This window comes from Stenella coeruleoalba, assembly GCF_951394435.1.
Source record: "Stenella coeruleoalba genome assembly, chromosome: 17".
In the NCBI taxonomy this organism is placed as follows: Eukaryota; Metazoa; Chordata; class Mammalia; order Artiodactyla; family Delphinidae; genus Stenella; species Stenella coeruleoalba.
This window is the reverse complement of record NC_137163.1, coordinates 10,619,853-10,640,324: the sequence shown is the minus strand read 5'-3', so window position 1 is coordinate 10,640,324 and position 20,472 is coordinate 10,619,853. Positions and strand designations below refer to the sequence as shown.

Sequence of the window (20,472 nt, the reverse complement as noted above, 5' to 3'; positions counted from 1 at the left end):
TGCGGCACGTGGGATCTTCTCGGACCGGGGCACGAACCCGTGTCCCCTGCATCGGCAGGCGGACTTTCAACCACTGCGCCACCAGCGAAGCCCTCCACAGGGGATTCTTAAACATTTCGGCTTTTGAGAAGTCCTCAAAAGGGCTTGTAGTGTGTAGTGGTCCACACTACACCTAAATACTCCCCCATCCCTCCCCATTAGTCTCAAGTGAGCATCCCTCGTATGTATTCCCACAGCAATTCACAAGCCCCTCATCACACGTGTAGGGCACTGTGTTGAAACCGTATGATTAAAGATCTCCCTTTCTTGCCTAGATGTAAGCTCTATCAAGACAAAATCAGTGCCTTCCATGCTCACCACTATGATTGTTGGCACCTAACAATGCCTGGCACAGAAAGTTTCAGTAAATATTTAGGAATCCCACAGGAGTGTGAGCTTCTCAAGGTCAAGAACCACATTGTAAGTATTTGTGCACCTTTAAAACCTACAACGTTCTGGCATATAATAAATGCTCAGTTTGTGTTGATCTCCTGAATATGTGCCTGATGCACCCCAGAAGATGGAATGGACTGAAAGCGCCCATTGTGTTAAATGGCACATTTGTCAAGCCTTCTCTGACGTCTTCCTGTCCTGATTAAGCGCCAATTTCCCTGTGTCTTTACAACTTGTTGCTTATTAATAATAACAGCAATAAACACTTGAATAGTTCTTCTCAGTCTGTAAAGTAACTTTATCTTCACAATGTCATTAATTCTTAGATTGACACAAAGAAATAGTGTTCTTGATACTTAAGCTGTGAAGTTCCACTAACACCTTGATAGTTAAAGAGTCAGATTCAAAAAGCGTGTGTGATTTTCCCAATGTCACAAAGCTGCTCGGTGAAAGGGTCTGGGTGTGTCTTAGACCTTCTGGTCCTGTGCTCTCTCCCTCTCTGCTACCCTGATTATTGTAATCAGATGGCATCTGATCTTCTAGGAAAGTTACTCAGATATTTGCTGAGACATGGTTTTAGTTTATGTCTTTGTTATAACTACTTCATCCAGCTATGCATACTGTCATTATTTAAAAGAAATGCATCTGTTTGGTGTGCAGGAAGTGCCTTCTTCAGCTAGGCATTCATTTATTTATTCAATCATTCATTTATCCAACAACTTGTCACTGACTTCTTTGGACAGTGCCAGCTCAAGAGTGGTCATTCAATATTTGGGTTTTGTTTGTTTTTTGTTTGTCTGGTTTTAACTGTTTGTTTGTTTTGGCTGTGCCGGGTCTTCATTACGGCATGTGGGATCTTTAGCTGTGGCGACGCAGACTTCTTAGTTGCGGCGTGCGCACTCCTAGCTGCAGCATGCATGTGGGATCTAGTTCCCCGACGAGGGATCGAACACAGGCCTCCTGCATTGGGAGCATTGGAGTCTTATCCACTGGACCACCAGAGAAGTCCCTCAATATTTGTTTAATTGAACTGATTAGCTTCCTTTGATCAATATTGATGATTTGGGTCTCTGAGATCCACTGATAAAATAACCACACTGCTAAATGAAAATTATAAAGTCATCGAACATTAGAGCTGGCAGATGCCTTCAGAGATTACCTCCTCTAACCCGCACTTCTGGCAGATGAAGAGGCTGAGCATCAGAGAGGAAGAGTGACGTGCCTGCGTTCACATTACAAAATGTTTCATGTAGCTTTTCCTGTAGGGACCTGAATTATCTGTCTGATATGCTTGCACTGATCACAAGCCAGGTTGTTGACAGATCCCCACTTAACTTGGGCATAGAATCAAATAATTTAAAAATACCCCAAAGCCCCCACATAATAGTTAGATGCCTTCTAAAGCTTGCAGCTGACAATGTACTCATATTGCTGATCCTAAGAGAAATTTGGAATGACTGGGATGGACCGCCACATATAAATATTCATGATACAAACTCATCAAGCCTTGAACAAGAACATATGTGAATAATTAACAAGGTGGTGATTTGTAGTATCATGGTAATAGATAACCTGGCTCCTAATAAGAGGCTAACTGAAGCTGTTTTTCCTTTTACAAGGCAACAAGAAATTCAAGACAGTAAATTGTAGAGTTTGTTATCACTTTAGTGATATAGTTTTGGAAGTTGAATCCTCAAGAAACAGTTTTTCTTCTAAAGTAGTTACTCATTATTGCTAGAGCTGTATTTAACATAATACATTCTAAGCTTTTAGAGAAAGTGACACAAAGGCATAATTATGCAGTGTATTCACTAATTTCTGTTATTAGTATTGTTCTTTTCCTTCTTTTCCACAGTATATCTAAGAAAAAGTAACACTGACTCTTTTTGCCGTTTGATTCAGGGTTCCTTTCAGCTTGCCCCTGTGATTTCACCTGACATCTTCATTTTAATCTCCCATCTGTAGGCTGTGATCTGTGCAGCAAAGGGAAGAGAAAGACTTAGTATTTCTCCCCCAGCTGCTTTTCCTTAAGAACAAAAATTCCCTCCATCTTTTTCACCTTACAAAGAAGAAAATCTGAGAAACAGTTTCATATGCATCCTAGAAAGGTATGGTCCAGTATCTATCTCTATCTCTCTATCTCCCTCTGCCCTTCTCAGAAAAAAAAAAAAAAGAAAGAAAAGAAAAGGCTACTTTTTTCTCTTACAAGAAAGTGATGACTTTGGAAAGACTTCTGAAACCATCAACTTTTAAAGCTATCAACTTTTAAAGCTAAATACATGTCTACCCTATGACCCTGCAATTCCATTCCTTGGGACAGATAAATGAATATATTTGTCTACCAAATGAGAAGGACAAGAATTTCATAGCAGTTTTATTCATAATTGCTGAAACCTAGCACAACACAAATGTCTATCTAGAGTGGATAAACTGCAGAGTATTAATAAAATGGAATACTATGCAACAATAAGAGAGAACATCTGCTACCAGCAATATCACAGTTGAATCTCACAGACATAGCAATGCATGAGTGAAAGAAGCTAGCCACAAATGAGTAAACACCACATGATTCAATTATATGAAATTCACTAACAGGAGAAACTAAAATGTGATGATAAAAGTCAGATTTTTGGTTACCTGATCTTGGGGTGAGAGAGGAACAGTGTAGGTATGAACCTAGAAAAGAGCATGAGGGATCCCTCTGGAGTGTTGAAAATATTATATATATAGGATATATATACATGTATCTATATTTACATATACATGTAAAAATCCTTGATTTGTACACTTAAGATTTGTGTATGTATCTACACCTCAATAAACATTCTGTTTAAATGACAATTGGCCCTTTCCTTCCAACAGCGGGAAATTTCTAGAATTACGTATACAGTAGTGTTTCTAGTCTACTGCTGGTTTCCCTTAGCAACCACCCACTTTGGGTTATCCACATATTTTCATAGGGGAGTTCCTGTTAGGAAAGCATGTATCCTGACCACAACAAAATATTTTGAAATAAAAATTTAAACACAACTACAACAAAATATTTTGAAATAAAAATTTAAACGCAACAAAAACATTTTAACTAAGAATCATTTTCATCATACATGCAAATTCAGGGCAGATGTGTTCAGAGGAATAACCCAAGTCCACCCACCACTAAAAGAAAAGTAAAACTGAATAAGGATTTCTGAAATATTGTAATGATTTCTCCCCCTGGCTCCTAGTCAAGACTGGCAACAGGAATACAGAAATGCCATGAAAAAATGCTCTCTGGGTACACATGACTAGAATTCTCAGACGGTGCTGGGTGACTGCGGAAATCTGACTCAGCTTTGAAGTCTAGGAGTACCACTTGTGGGGAAAAGATGAAGCCCAATTGGGGGTGACCCATTCTATCCTTTCTTATACACATGTCTTATCTCACTTAACACCTTTACTATCAGCAGCATTACAAAATAAGGCTTACACACACTAAGCAACTCCCCCCCTAAAGGCAAACAGCTTTTTGGTTGGGGCCAATTGGAGTCCTCACTGTCTAACGCCCAGCTTCTGTGGCATGCCTCTTCTAATCTGACTGGTTGGCTTTCTTCATGTTGCTTCTAGACTAGAATACTTGGGAAGGGGCTTATAGATTACTTAAATTAGTCATGGCAGGCTTTTCCCAAATAAAGCATGTGTAATCTTCTCTTTTCTTTTAGTCTGTCTTGATGAAAAAAATTGCGACTTTATCCTATCATAAATCAGATGGAACTAAAAGTGATCCATTATATTTCACACAACCATTTTATCATTTATCTTGCTGCCCTAATTTGTCCCTCCTGAAAATTTTGGAGGTCAGTTAATGGGCATGATCCCTGGCTTCAACCGTACTTACTGCCCTCAGGTACCTGTTCAAGGTACATCCTGGTAACCAGGCAGTTCACACCTGATTTCAACCAACAGCCTGTCCCTGTTAACTGGCTCTGTGCTCTTGACATCAGAACCTAATAGAACCACATTCTGGAAACCAGCTTCCACCTCCCAATGCCCACTCCCCTTCAGACTCTACTCTCCAGCCAAACTTGCCATTTTTTCACATATAGCCTCCCAATGTGTTCTACAGGTATCGGAATTTAGGGGAAATATGTTGCGTGTTGAAAGTCTTAGAGGGAAACAATGCCTGAAAGAACTAGCAAATTGCTAGCCTTGCCAGGTTTTTCTTGACTCTCCATCAGTCTTTCTCAAAAAAGCTACGGTGCACTGGTTCCCCAGACAGACCTGGGACAGTCTAATCAGGTTCTGTTGTCTCACGGTCTGTTTGCAATTGGAGATGCTTCTTCAGAGCATCATAAGTTCCTGAGGTTGCAAAAGACTGCACATCATGGGCGCTCAAAGGGTATTTGCTGCCTTTATCTGTCCAAATAAGAGTCATGGAACTCTTTATAAGTCTGACTATGTTAACCAAAGCCATAGTTTATAGACGTAGGGTAGCTGTAGATAATTTGGATGCATTTTGATATTAACAAAACTCTTTTTACTAAATAGCATAAGTAGAAACTGAAGCTTCTAGTTATTAAAATGGGAAGGGCTGGGCCATATAATAGGAACTCCTGCCCACTTAGAAATGTTGAGGAAAAGCTTGTAACCTTCTCTCCCCATTTCACACATGCCTCTGTCCAGGGAAGATTAACGGCCAGGTGAACAAGTAGCTCAGCCTCTTTTCTCTGTGGCTGCTGGCTTGTGATAAGGTCACTGGAGCAGGGATTCTTTGCTCTGCGCCAGGTGGACAAAGTCAGTTCAGGAGGAAACACTGGAAGCCCATTTGGGTCTTGGGCCCGAGGCATACATCCCAATGTACATTTGCCAACCATAAAGTTTATGAGAAAAAGTATTATGTGTGTGTATGTATATTGGACATATATTCCAGATATCCAACAAGTTCAGATAATGCTAGAGAACAAAGAATAAATACTCCTACCACTCGGCTTAAGAGCTAAACATTGTCCATACAATTTCAGTTCTTTGTATATCCTTTCTTGTTCCCTTTCTTCTTCCACACGTTTCCTATTGCAGAGAGAACCACTACTGAACGTTGGGTTTATCATTTCCCTGAGTGTTTTTATATTTATACTACTTATGTGTTCCTTAACAATATCAAATTTCATTCTGCTTATTTGTATACTTTATATATGAATAGTATCAATATTAACATGTTCATATAAAAAGTTCCTTTTTTTTTTACCTGAGTAAAATATTTTCCTCAATATTATGTTGTCAGGGTTTACTCATGTTAATAGATGTATTGCTAGCACATTCATCCTAACTGATTGTAGTATTCCCAAGGATTAGTATACCGTGTATATATATATATATATGGTGATGGATATGTAGGTAGTTTCCCATATTTCATTATTATAGGTGCATTACTATGAATATTCTGTGATATGTTTCCTTATAAACATACGTGAGAGCTTCTCTAGGGTATGTATCTCAGAGGAGAATTACTGCATCCTAAGGTAAGTGCATTTTTACTGTTCCTAGATATCGCTAAAGCTGATATTTGGATCTCTGATTCTTAGTTATGGTAGATCCCATAGGAGAGGGGAGATGATTAATGATTCCTCCTCTCTCTACCTAAGGTAATCGTTCTTTCTCCTCTTTCAGCCTCATAAATCTGTAGTCATTTTCTGAGACTCTGCTAAGTTCCTCTCTTCTGTGGAAGCTTCCCTGAACCCCACAGGTAGAGTGGTCACTCCCTCATTTGAGCTTTCACGGATGGCTCTTCCATATGAGACTTGTCAGTTACCTAACCCTGTCTATACACCTACAAAAATTACACAAAGACTATAATCTCTAGAAGAAAAACCAAAGAACAGACTCTGAAAAACCACACTGTAGGGACATTATGTCCTTTGACTGATTCCTAATCCCCCAAAACACCGACAATTAGAAAGGTTACCCAATAGTAGCATCCTTGCCATTGCCGTTGATCCATCATAGCCTCTCTTATTCAGAACACTTGGGTTCTTCACAGAAGTTGGAAGTGAAACCAATTTTATTAACTCTAACACCTATAAACACACAGATAACACAGTCCAGACCCACATTCCCCTTGCCATCTGCTTGACCAGAGAAGGTACACATGTAAAGCTATTATAATGAGAAAAATCCTTGTGTAGAATTACAAAATTGTGGGGCTTTGAACGCTAAAAGGGCTTAGAGGTGAGATCAGCAAAATAACCCTTTGATAAATAAGAAATTGACTTTTGAGGGGATGCTTCACCTGAGATAACACAGCCAATTAGTAGCAAAGTCGGAGTTCATGGTAACTCATTCTCTTTAATTCAGCGAATATTTATAGAACACTCAACCATACCACATCTCTCTATATATGTTAATTAGGCAAACCTGAGGAATTCAATTGAATTAAAACCATTTTCTTGCAATCTCCTGATATGGAATCTCATTGGAAAGATCAGCCATTTAAATACAGGAATCTTACCGAAAGGGACTTCCCTTCCTTCCGCATAGACTGGCCTATTGGAGCTGCCCCACTTTAGTGGATTAAGGGGCGAGGTCTTATTTTTGAATGAAGACTTAGGTATTAATTTGGAGATTATCATGTCAATTATTCATTGAACATTTCTGACTCATCTGTTTTTGATATAGACATGATTGATTTTCTATTATCCAAAAATGTCCAAAAAATGATGTAATCTGCCAAAATTTTCACCCACTGGCCTGTGTAACTGCCCCCAATAATTAAATAATAGAGTTGAATACAAAATTGAAGCTGTGCTTTGATTACAGTCCATGAGTCCTGGTTGTTAAACACACCGGTTACAAATTTTACTAAGTGACAGGCAGTTTAAAGGATCTCATTTAATTCTTATCATGGCCGCACAAGTTGGATAGTAATACACTCACTTTTCAGAAACGGTTCGGAGAAGTCACTAAGCTAACTACACACATTATACCGTGAGTAACTCAAAAAGAACCCTCCTACTCCCCCCACCCCCCCAAAAAACAAGAGCGTCTGTGTGGCTCCAAAGGTCATTCTCCTGCTGCTGTATCATGGTGTCAGATAATACAGACGAATGGCAGGATGAAATAACAAAATAAGTTGCACAATTTTTAATAGGTGTAACCTGAAAAGTAGGCCTCATATTAGTGTCAAATCCAACAGAAAACCCATATCCCCTGCAAAAAAGTCTTGGGAAGAACTGTAAGTGCTGACTAAACTAACATCACTTTAAAAGACACCAAAGAGAAATTACATTCTTAACACACTAAAATTTCTTAAAATCTTTCATTTTTCTTCTAATATCTCATATAGTCAGATGTCCTCAATATTTTCTCTCTACTCTCAAAAACATCCAAAACTCTCTTTCCAAACTCAAGGAGTTTACTGACTTTTCTAAGTTCCCTTGCTAGCCTACTAGATCTATGGTTCCCGCCAGGGGGAAGTTCTTTACTCTTCATAATGATAATAAGGCAAACATTTCTCCCTTCTTGCATCCTGTCTACCCTGACCCTCATCACTACAATCAACATGCTGAGAAGTATAAGAGATGACAGGAGAGGGAAAAAGGCCATAACTATTATATTCAATATATTACTGTGTCTTATTGCTCACATATAGGTTCACAGAATGGGAATCTCTATTTTACTTAAGTAACAGAAGGACTTCAAACAAGAATAGCAACTACATCAGGTCTCAAAACAAGGGATTAGTTTAATATTATAAATATTAATATTTATAATATTAGCACATCAACATTGTCTACTCTTATTCGAGATGCCGGAGTTAAAAAGCCAAATTCAAGTGTTCCCAATTATGAGACTTTTTCTCTTACCTTTCAAAGGTATTTCCTGAGGGGAGCAGCCATCCCTAAGTGTAAGCTCTAGGAAACCTATAATCAGTTTCTCTCTCTAATTGAGCACTTTCTTTCCTTAGATTTTGGAAGAAGCATGAAAATGATTTACTGATTTAGGAACTGGGTGGAGCAGACCACAAAAGGACAAATCAAAAACATCTGGAATGAACTAGTTGAGGGAGAGGGAGAGAGACTGAGAGAGAGAGAAGTAGGGCTTTCAAATGAAACAAAGTACAGATGATTTGGCCAAATTTAAGCCAAGCCAAACACTCACATTAAACATTGCACTTGGGTCCGGTTCAATAGCGGGAGCCGGCAAGAGGGAGCGTCAGCCAGCATTGCATCAGACGCACATTGTGCAGAGAGGAAATGAGTTTAGTCAAGCCAGCTGTGACTTCAAAGGGGCTGCTCTCCCGGAGAACAGTGGGAAAGGGTTCCCTCTTCAGTGAAGATTGCAAAGTTCAGCCAAAGCCAGTCCAAAGGGAATGGACTTGAGGAGGAGGAAAATTAAACTCAATGTACGAGAATATTTTCCTTCCATGAAGTAGCTTGAGAGAAGAGGAAGAAACATGACAAGGAAGAGAGGTGACAAAAAAAATTCTGACGCTCATCTGAGGACGGGAGTCCCAATGTGCATAACTGTGAAACGGGGTAGTTTGTGTGTGGATGGCTGCTTTTCAGTTCAGGCACCTCGTTGCATGAATCATGTTTCCGAATCTGTGGGCGGAGAGGCCCTTGGATCCCTCCCCCAACTGACTCCCATAGATAGTTTCTTTCCCTCTTTGTATTTCTAGAAAACCACACGTTTCTTTCCAATTATTTAGTCAACACGAGTTAATTGAGAGACAAACAGTGGATTAGACCCTGGAAATACAAAGACAAACAAGACAGTCCTGTTTCAGGAGTTCACAGTCTGAAGGAGAACTAGACACATAAATAGAGGATCATGGTTTTGAGCACTAAGTCTCACATTAGAGCAGTGATTCCCAAAATGTGATCACCTGACCAACATCAGCATCACCTGGGAACGTGTTAGAAGTGCAAATGTGCGGGCCCAACCCAACAGACTGAATCCGAAAGCTGAGGTGGGTTCAACAAGCTCTCCAGGTGATTCAGATACATGCTAAAGCATCAACTACCTTGAAAGTGAAAAGCAAAAGGGACTTTGGAGCAGAGACGGGTACACCTGAGCCAATCCTGAGAGGCTCTGTCATCTGTAAGTCACTTCTCGGTCCCTTCCAGGCTAGATTCTAAGTAGATTGCGCTGGTAATTCACAAGAATGATACCCATGTGTATGTCTTATCTAAGTAAATTGCAAGAATTTTAAGGGCTGATTCTTCTTTTATGTGCTCTTTCCTTTCTTCTCCTACTTTCAGAGTTCAGTCCAATACTTAGGAGAGCCAGGCACTGAAATTTACTTTAAGTAGTTAACTCAGAACTTAGAGGCACCGGTGCAAGGGTTATACACATTCACAAGGAGAAACTGTCAAATGTATACTTACAAATTCTTATAAGTTTCGTTGGTGGGAGGAGAACATAAATGTTCCCTTTCCCAAGCACTCATGTGATGCCTGAGTCCTCTCTGATTTCCTTGCCAGGGGTTTGTTCTTCTTGTGCTTGAGTACCTCCACTGGTCTCACTACCTCAGGGTGCAGTTTCCTTCCTTCCAGACAGCTCTGTTAGAAAGATCTGGCTTCTTCTGGGCTGAATCTATCATCATTTAAATTCCATTTGTTAGTTATAGTCCTATCCCTCGGGAATCCACAGCAAAGATACTTACATATTAATGTGACATTTTTCAAGTATTTGAAGATAGTAATTATGTAGCATATGACACAGGTTAAACTCACAGACTCTGGAAGCAGACTGCCTGCATTCAAATTCTTGTTCTGTCACTTATGAGCTCTGTGACCTTGAGAGAGTTATTTACTATCTTTGCAGCTTTGTGTGTGTGCGTGTCTATGTGTGTGTGTGTGTATATATATAATGGCATTACATAAAAGGACTTCTGTAAGGAGTGCATGAATTAATACATGTAAATGTTCTTAGAACACAGTAAAGTGCTTTCAAAGTTTTAGCTATTATTAATCATCATCATTATCATAGAGAGCTTGTCAGATACCTGACACAGGCCATCTTTCTAATTCTATAGTCATTCACTAGGTGAGCCTATTCACTCCTTTGGGCTCAATCGCCGTCTATATATTTTCTGAAAAATCTCTTCATGCTCCTCAGAGCACACAGCTAAATGTAAGTGGCTAGTTGTGGCCACATGGATTGTTCTGGCCACTATAATCTGGACAGAAATGATGAGCACTACTTCCAGATCTGGCCTCTAAAATCATCCTGAGAAATCCTCCACTCTCTTCCCATTAGCTCATCAGCTAGTTAAAGGCACAGCAACAGGCCAAGGACTCCAAGGTGGCCCCGGGCAGTGGTGGAGCCACATGCTGGAAGAAGCCTTAGATCCCTGAGTTAACACTTAAGAGTGGAACTGCCTACGAGAACCAACAGACCACCATCCACACTGGGCTTTGTGTGAACAAAAATAAACATTTATTGTGTTCAACTTCTGAGATTTTATAGCCTATCATGACTACTGCAGTGACTCCCTAGTTTATCTCTTGCTCAGACGTTGCTTCTGAGCTTCAGAACTGTTCATTTGGTTTTCTATTCAGCCTTTCTACAAGGACCCTCAAATGGGGTAATAAGTAAACTCAAGGTTTCTGAGATCAGACTATTTGTGTTGAAATATCAGTACTACCATGTACCAGCTATAGGACCATGAGTGAATTATATAAACTATTCATAACTGCATATACTTCAGAGTTGCCAAAAAATTAAATGAGTAGATGTATGTGAAAGACTCAGAATGGTCACTGGTCCATAGTCAATGTGCAATAAATGTCAGGAAGTATAGCATTTATGACCATCTCACCCTAGGTTTTCATATGGATAACAGGTAGTTTCCCCACCATCCAACAGCTGTTAAAACCAGAAACTTGCAGCCTAATCCTGAATCTTTTTTTTTTTTCATCACCCCACATGGAACAAATCACCAATAGCTGATAAATTCTACTCCTTAAATATTTTTCAAATCCATCCACTTGTCTCCATCCTCTTTTGCTCTTCCCTCCTCATCCTAGTCAAGGCCATCAGCATATGTGGCTGTATTATAATTGCATTCTGACTAGTCTTTTCAAATCCATTCTTCTGCCCTTCAAATGCAGTCTTCACATAGAATTGTAATGTTCTTTTTAAGCGCAAATCTGATATGGTCACTCCAAAATTTAAAGTGTATTAATACCCTTCATACCCTCAGCCTTTGGTAAATCCAAATTCTTGATCCATCACTTAAGCCTCTCATCACAGCCCACCACAATGACTTCATCTCCAGATTTGAGCCATGCTGAGCTTCTGTTGTCTTCGTAAAGGTGTCATAGACTGTCTCATCATGCTGGCTATTTCTGTTTACACGGATCTTTCTCCCCACCCCAAGTTTACCTAATTAATTCTGATCATCCTTTATATTTCAGCTCAAATGCTACACTCCTCAGAAAGCCTTCTTAGCAATCTCTGCCCACACTAATTAAAGACATGCCCACATAGCACACACTATACTTCGTTAACCTCAGTGCACTTGCCATTATTTGTACAAACATGTCTTCCCAGCTAGCCAGAAAGCTTCATGAGGGCAGGGCCTGCATATGTACGGTTCTCTGTCTAGTATAGTGGCTTGTATGCAAGAGGGGCTCATTAAATTTTTTTAAGTGTGAGAATGAGTCTGTTTAGGTGGCTTTGTGTGTATGTGTCCATGTGAATTTTTATTTACTTGGGTCTGGAAAGAAAGCCCTACAATCAATCTATGTGCCTAACTGAATTCAACCAACAAGTTTAGAAAACCCAGCATCTGACCTCTTTTGAGTTCAAAATCTAGTCGATTTGACTATAAAATAAAAATCTTCTTTTGTAAAGTAAAAACTATATTAGAGTGTCATGCATGCATAATAGAATGATTCTAAGCCTCCATGGGTGGGTGACGGGTTATTTGGGATGGGTCAAAAAGTAGCATGTTTCTGGAAACAATATTATGAGTGCTCTCATATTCTAAACATCAAACAATCCCTCCATCCACGGTTCACAGAGACTATGCAATGCCAGACCAGATCAAGAAATACAGGGGAGAAGACTGAAAGCAAACTGGAGTTCAGAATTAAACCGGGTTGTTTTTCTATGAAGAAAAAGTTTATGTCCATGCTGGTCCAAAATTTGATGAAGTACATGATTAGAGAAGGACTGATAGACAGATGCCCGATGAATAGTACCATCTAGAGAAAATACACTGTAAAGTGGACTCAGCATAGTCACTGAGTTTTAGCAATGAGCTTTCAGAGTCTAGCTCTGTACCTACTAACTCTGTTTTTGGTGTGACTATGGAATTTCTCTCGGTAACATTTTTCTCGTCTGTAAAATGGCAATGATGCGCCCCAAGTCATCGGACTGTTTATGAAAATGCTAGCTATCTCTAAGGCTCAGGGAAGTTTAGAATTTCTCCTGGAGTAACATACTAATAACTGATAAAAGCTAGTTTTCTGTCTACAACTCTTTCCATTAATTAAGGAATGTCTTCTCCCTTACAAAAATCATAAAAATAAGTGGATAGGGCTTCCCTGGTGGCGCAGTGGTTGAGAGTCCGCCTGCCGATGCAGGGGACACGGGTTCGTGCCCCAGTCCGGGAAGATCCCACATGCCGCTGAGCAGCTGGGCCCGTGAGCCATGGTCGCTGAGCCTGCGCGTCTGGAGCCTGTGCTCCGCAACGGGAGAGGCCACAACAGTGAGAGGCCCGCGTACAGCAAAAAAATAAAATAAAATAAAAAAATAAGTGGATATTGCCAAGAAAGAAACAAGTTAAGCTAAGGCTAAGTTCTACTGAGCACTCATAAGCACCTTGGTTATATCGGGTGATGTGTGTCCAATTTTAACCAACAGAAGATGCTGTTTTAGAGAGGTTTATGGTCATTTTCCAGAAAAGTTGAAAAAGAAAGAGCTAAAATAAGTGGCCCAAATTCAACAAGATGAGTACTTTCTTCTGCCCTCAGTCAAAGAGGAAAACTATTTGATATAAGCCTTTGGCTCTGGAAATAACTTTGCATTAGTCTCTGAATCGTGTGGGTTTTCTTTAGCTTCTTTGGAGTCACGACCAATAGTTCCGTCGCCTTCCCTGGTTCTAATAAAACTCTGTGCTGGGTTTTGGATGACGTTCATTCCAAGAGGACCCCTTGTCAGTCCTCTAGTGGCCTTTGTTGTCCACAGCCGCTTGCAATGAATTTGGGGGCAAAGGTCTCTGGTTACACCCACCACTGAAATCAGATTCAGCTACACCACACGAGGAACATATTATAGGGTGGAATCCAGCATTCGTCCCCACAGGACGAAGGCAATAGCTTTGCAGCTATTCCCCAACTCTACTTCTGATGATTCTATAACCCATTGCCTCTTACACTGAAAACAGCCAGGATTTCTTAGCAACTCTGACCTGAACAGAAAATAAAATAACATTCAGCAAAGGAGTCAAACTGAGTCATGGGAATGTTTTCTCCAAGAGAAGAGGTCAAACAAGTTTAAATACAAAGACTTATAAATCCCTCCAAGTATTTTTCCCTCCTTAATAGTTTCAACCAGTGCCTTATTATTATTCACCCCGTGTTTGAATAATGGAACGCTTAGATCACTGTATTCATCAAGGGAAGGAAATGCTATATTTTCTGAAAAGCACTTTGAATAAAGCTTTCTCCCTCTGTGAGGCCATACTTCACTGAGTTTTCCTAATTGCTAAATGCATGGCTCTGGCTTGAAATTCAAGAATTTGAAGAATTGTCGAACACGCACTGCACCAGTGAAATCAGACCACATCACATTCCAGGGCCTTCATTATCCAAGCAAACTATTCCAATCCCAGATTATCACTAATAGTGTCAAGGTTTTATATCTGTATATATAAATATCAGATTATTGCAAATAGTGTTAAGATTATATATACATAAAATACATATGAATTATATATATATGAAATCATATATATGAATATATAGAGGGAACTAGGAGAGAGAAGGCCTAGGTTCTGGTCCTCAGGTGTTGCTACCCAATAGTAGATTGAGTTTGGAAAAGTTCTGAGCCTCAATTTCCTCATATACTAAATGAGTTAATGAGTCTGTCTTGCTCACAAGTCAAGGTTATTTTTTAGCCCTAATGAAATAATGAGGGTGCTGGGGCTCAATGATGCAGGATATGTCCAATGACTTCTGGGGGAAAGGGATTTTCTTAGGTCGTGTGCACTATCAATCCCAGTGTCAAAATAATCAGAGGATTTGTTCACTGTTAAATCCTCAGAATCTGTAATATCTTCTACGGGAGCTGTAGCAGAGCTAACTGGAGAGCTGAGAGCCCTGCTCTGAGCAGGACACTGCCTCCTCCTGTTTGCTGTCTAGCATCATTCTCAAGAAGTTAATTCAAGTGGGACAATCAGCCCACTGTTTGAAAGAAGCCCAAACTTCCTGAAAATCTAATTTTCAGGTCCATTCTCCTGGGTGAGCAGTAGTAATTCACTTAATTCAATGCTTTATGAAAAAAGAATTAGAACTCAACTTCACTTGTTCCAGCTGCCTTATATGGTTATACATGGAGTAATAAGTGTAAAATGTAAAATGTAAGTGTAATCTGAGTGGAAAATGTAAATTACTTGAAACAACCCAAACATCCCCAAAATCACTGGGGAAGCACATGCATTGAATGGATCATTATGCAGCCATGAAATAGTTATGTAAATTTTTTTGAGTATGAAGAAGTGCTCATGTTATAACTTTAAATAACAATGCAAGATTCGAAATCCTGGAACCCGCATTACAGGTATCCCCACTGTTGGGAAATCAGCTTTACACCACTTCACTTTTACTAAAGACCTCCTTTAGTACCTGTTTCCAGTAACCACAAGAAATTAGAAGAGGATTTTCACTTTTACGAAAATAGGTGAAAAGCAAAAATAGCGTTCAGTACTTGCTTTACAGCGAGCCTTTACAGAGGCAGTGGGCACCTTGAACAGTCGATCCATCAACATAAGCAAGTTTGGTTGATCATGATGGGCTCCACAGTGTACAAACAGCAAGTAGCTTTCTTCTTTCTTTCAGCTGTCCCTTTAAATCTGTACAACAGACTTATAGAGATAGGCCTTTAACTTTTCCAGGCCATCTCTGATTTTTACACACACACACACACACACACACACACACACAATACCCTCTAGTGACCTTCAGGTGTGAAAACAGTCTCATTTCGATAATAAATTATCCATCAGTATATAACACCACCCACTAATACAATTTAAGATTTCACTTCTATGCCAACTTGGGGTCCTGCTTCATGCCTCAGGGCCTTCAATAAGGCACATATACCCCGTCAGCTTCTTTTCTCTCCTTTCTTTTCCTCTCTTTTTCTCCCTCACAGGCTATCTCAGGCTGCCCCAGAGCTGAGACAGGCTTGGACATCATCTGATCATTGTGCCCTCTGGGGTGGCAGATTCCCAATATGGATAACCTCTCCTTGAAGAGCTTCCCTAAGTTCATCAGAAATTCCATAGGAGCTCCAATTACCTGGCCTGTCTCTCACCACACCTTTTCCCTCCAAGTTCCAGCCCCTGATTTGGTGGTCCACCTCTCTGCTGAGTCACTTAGCCACTTCCAACAGTCCTCTCATGGGGAGACACTTCCAAAACAGCCCAACCTATTACATGTAGGGTTACTGATTTATTTGAGCATCTGAGTGGTTATGCCGTGGTCTAAAAGCTGCTTGTATCATACACTATCACCGGCACAGACTTTGGGCAAAGTTCTGTGCCATACGCTAAGAGGACGTCAAAATGTCCCAGACACCATATCTGCCCTCCAGATATTAACAATCTTTTAGGGGAAAATGATGTGTTCACAACTAACTGCAAAGACTAGCAGGATGAAACACCTGCCCTGCCCTGGTTTCCCAAAGCAAGCTTGACACCTAACTCTTACTTCCTTCCATGATGTTCCTAAACCTTTCTATGACTGTCCCTATCTCTCCAACAAGATTGTGAACCCATACCATACAGGGTCTATGCTTGGGTCATCTTTTCCCCTTCAGTTCCAGCCATGGCTTATAATTGGAATACATTTGTGTTTATTAATAATGTGTTTATTAGGGCTTCTCTGGTGGCACAGTGGTTGAGAGTCCGCCTGCCGATGCAGGGGACACGGGTTTGTGCCCCGGTCCGGGAGGATCCCACATGCCGCAGAGCGGCTGGGCCCGTGAGCCATGGCCGCTGAGCCTGCACGTCCAGAGCCTGTGCTCCGCAACGGGAGAGGCCGCAACAGTGAGAGGCTCGTGTACCGCAAAAAAAAAAAGAAAATGTGTTTATTAATAATGTGTTTATTAGGTGATTGAAATAAATATCAATTTTTTGAAGCAGTGTGAGGATCAGATAATTTTTTGTAGTAATATGGTATTAGTGTAAAAACTATGAAATTTGCTCTTAGTTGACTTGTTTTTAACTCAACTCCACTATTTATGGCCTCTCGACCTCTAGTTTCAGAGTGATTAATGCCTTCCTTACTTATGGGATGCTAATAAATTTCAAGTAATACAGATATCTTGGAGCATTTGGTGAGCTGTGCAAGTGTTCTGCAAGTATTACTCATTATTTGAGCAATGGGCATGATAACACTAAGACCTGAATTCAGAACTGAACTCTCCGACACTTTTTAGCTGAATGCCTTCTTAAGACCCTCTCTGAAGCTCACCTGGCTCATCTGGATAATGGGTACACTAAAGATTACCTCGTTGCCCTATTATGTGAATTACTGTAAGCAAAGCACCTAGAGTAGAGAAGGGATTTAATAAATGTTTGTAAAAAATCGCATTTGACTTTATGAAAAGTACTAACCCTATGGGGGAGTTGTAAGGCTCGTTCCATTGTAACAAGTACAAAAACAGCTATGACTTTATAGACAAAGTTCCCTGTGAGTAAATTTATTCTATGCCGCAAAGCAAAATAATTGGGTGGCCTTTCTGGGAGATGACAAGCCCCTTTTCCTGGAATGGCATATATTCAAGGGGATGACTGTTAAGATGGGTATGGAGTGCGCGTTAGACTAGATGGCTTTGAGAATCCCTTACACTTGAGATCTTATGAGTTTGAACATTCAGAAATTCACGATTCATTCACCCAAGAAATAAAAAATTTCTGTCCTAGGTCCCGATCACAAAAATCCCCACCCACGTAGAACTTATGTATATCGGAGGGAGACAGACAATAAACACATAAACGAATCAACATTTAATAGGCCAGATGACCATACCTGCTAATATAAGATCTAACATTTTTCGCTGGAGCTGAGTTTTCAATTTAACTTAGAGCAGTACTCAATTTCAAACCCCAGTGGCAGGAAGGCAAAGAGTTTCAAATTCATGGGCCTCTGAGTCCCAGATGTTTCCTTTTCCTATAACATTTAATATCATCTGATGCAGATGGATCCCTGGTCAGCTGAGGGAACTAATTAATAGTTGATAAGTTTCATCAGGGAGAAGACGATTTCTATCACAGGGGTTCAGTATCCTTCATCAAAGTGTCCAAGTGATACTATGAATTTTTCCCCCTCTGGTTAATCAGGAAGACTAAATCCAGAAGGAGGGTTAAACAAGGTCAGAGAGATGGAAAAACCGCCACAATTTGCATTCTAGAGCACATGATGGAATCTATTTATACATACCTCCAGGGACACGAGAGAAAAAGACTCTGGAATGCACAGATAAGATTTTCAAAGATCCTAAAAAACTAACTGAACCATTCAATCCACTAAGAGAAGATTAGTAATAAGAACCTGCTACTAGACAACATTAGGTTATTTCTTTTTATCAGAAAACCTCAGTACAATTTAGAATAGCAATTTGACACATTTTGCTTTATATCAAAGACTGGATTAAACTATGTTTAAACAGAGACACAGAGTATTTCTAGGCTTAATCTCTCATATAAATAATTCCTAAAATGACCTTGCATCTATTATTTAACATATTTATTCATGCACACACAAACCTAAGAGCTAAGCAAAATGAGTCTTAGGAATTCAGGTGGAGGTGGGAGAAGAATGTCGATTTTTGATGTCACAGGTTTTCATATATGTTGAACCCCTCCCAGTTGGGAGCCCTCTTAAACTTTAACAGGCATATAAGAGAGGGAAGTATAGGTTGCCATGTACCACCCATTTGCTCATTTCTTCACACACAAACATGCCAGTCGCTGGCAAGGGGTCTGAGGCTCACAGGTCCAGGAGAGAGAGGAAGACAGGTTCCAGCAATAGCTATAATAAAAGCTGGCTTGTGGAGAGCACCATTAGAAAGTTACGGAGTGTTATGGGACTTCATGGGAGGAATATATCACATTAATTTTCCTGTCAAAGATCCCAGTGGGCTTAGTGGCAGCTGTACTCAGCTCAGCTGGCATGGGGGAGGGGTGGAAGAGTGGAATCACTGTGGTCCATTGTTCCAGACAATGCACCCGAAACTTCACAAACCATCGTCCTCGTCCGACACTGAGGGCAAATGCCTCTGCTTGTAAGGATGTGCCCATGGGGTCAGACTCCAGCCCAGAGACCCATCCTATGGTGCCAGACTTTTTAGTACCAAGAAACCAAGTGAGCTGGTCATCCTACCTGAGAAGGCTGTGATATCGGGCAAGGCAGTTCTCCACACCTGAGCAGACCCTGAAGGCACCGACAGCTGGAGTCTGTCTGCTGAAGCCCCTCTTCACCTGGGTATCAGCTCCTTCCTAGAATGAGCATCTGGAGCAGTGCTTCTCCATGGTTACCACTCTTGCCTTTGCTGTAGGCATTCCACCATTCTGTAGATAAGGAAATTAGGCTGGGTGAATTCCAGTGACTTGCATGAGAATTGGACCTCTGTAAAATCAAAGAATTGAGCCTGTGTACACGACTCATGTAGATCATTCTTGTTCTCTCCTTTCAGTGTCTCTATTAAAGTTGGCTCTGAAACTACGAGAAGGGACAAGGGGCTTGTCTCAGGGGATAGCATCAAGGGGAGATGGGGGGAGTCAGGAATATTTTTCTTTGGTCAGTTTAAGAAAGAGGGATCCTGGAGGAGACAATAGGGGCCAAAGCTTTAATTAGGGAAAGGGAGTGGTCACAGCCCTTGGGGTCTACGGCAGGAAAGGGGCTGATGCCTGGACCTGGCCTGGGAGGACTGGTAGCCCTGAGGGCAGGTTTGATGCCAGGATTTGTACTCCCAAAGGTAGCTTTCTTTCCCCTTTTGTTAGGCCCCATTTTATAAGCCAGCAGTGAGATGTGCTGAATTCTATAGAATTGTTCACAAGAAGTTTTCCCCCTTTCCTAGAGGGAGAAAGGAGGCACTGTTAATGGCAAGGAAAGGAAGTGGCTGAAGTGAACTCCACAATTCCTTGGCCTTGTAAACCTGGAGATTACTAGTTAAAATAATTTGATGCACAGACCCTGACCACCATTTTAATGAGGCCTGCTAGCTGGCACAGAAAATTAATAATAATAAATTAATTCCAGAGAATTCCATTTTATGTACTCAATTATTAATGGTATTACGGTGTTATTAATGGTGTCAATTATTAATGGCATGAATAATTAAGAGATCACATCCATGCTATGATGTACAAGGGTTCCAATGTTGAGCAAATTGCCCAGAATAAATAAAGAAACATACCAGGGTTCAGACCTATAACATTCAGCCTTCAAACATGTTTCTTGGAAAAACTTAGTACATCTGTCATCAGGCTAATTCTATTGATGAGATCTCTGTTACCAGGACTCCTGCCCAAGTTTTATGTTATGATAGTAACAAGAAAGAGGTCAGGGGATGGAGTGGGGGTGGGTGCATGTTTCTTTGGAAGTTCTGATCTTTCAGGGAGGACCCTGGCTGAAACTGGTGTCCATGGGAAACCAGGTGTGAGATCAGAGAGGGCTGTGTGAACTTAGTGAATCCAGAAGGGCTGATCAAGTAACCCCAAGGCTGACTAGTTAGTGTTGAGCTTAATTTTAAAGATGGCAGAAAACCATAATTCAAAGAGTCATGTACCACAGTGTTCATTGCGTCACTATTTACAACAGCCAGGACATG

General features: G+C 40.6%; 1 protein-coding gene across 4 annotated transcripts in view; it reads right to left on the bottom strand.

Annotated features, from left to right (window-relative positions):
* Positions 1-18,535: 18,535 nt before the first annotated feature.
* The window catches only part of LOC307175962 (uncharacterized protein), a 72,788-nt gene continuing 70,851 nt past the window's right edge, over positions 18,536-20,472 (bottom strand). For all 4 annotated transcript variants that reach the window (XR_013824567.1, XR_013824568.1, XR_013824569.1 and 1 more), the window contains one exon: positions 18,536-19,210. The gene's annotated coding sequence lies outside the window, so the exon portion shown is untranslated. The remainder of the gene's footprint in view (positions 19,211-20,472) is intronic.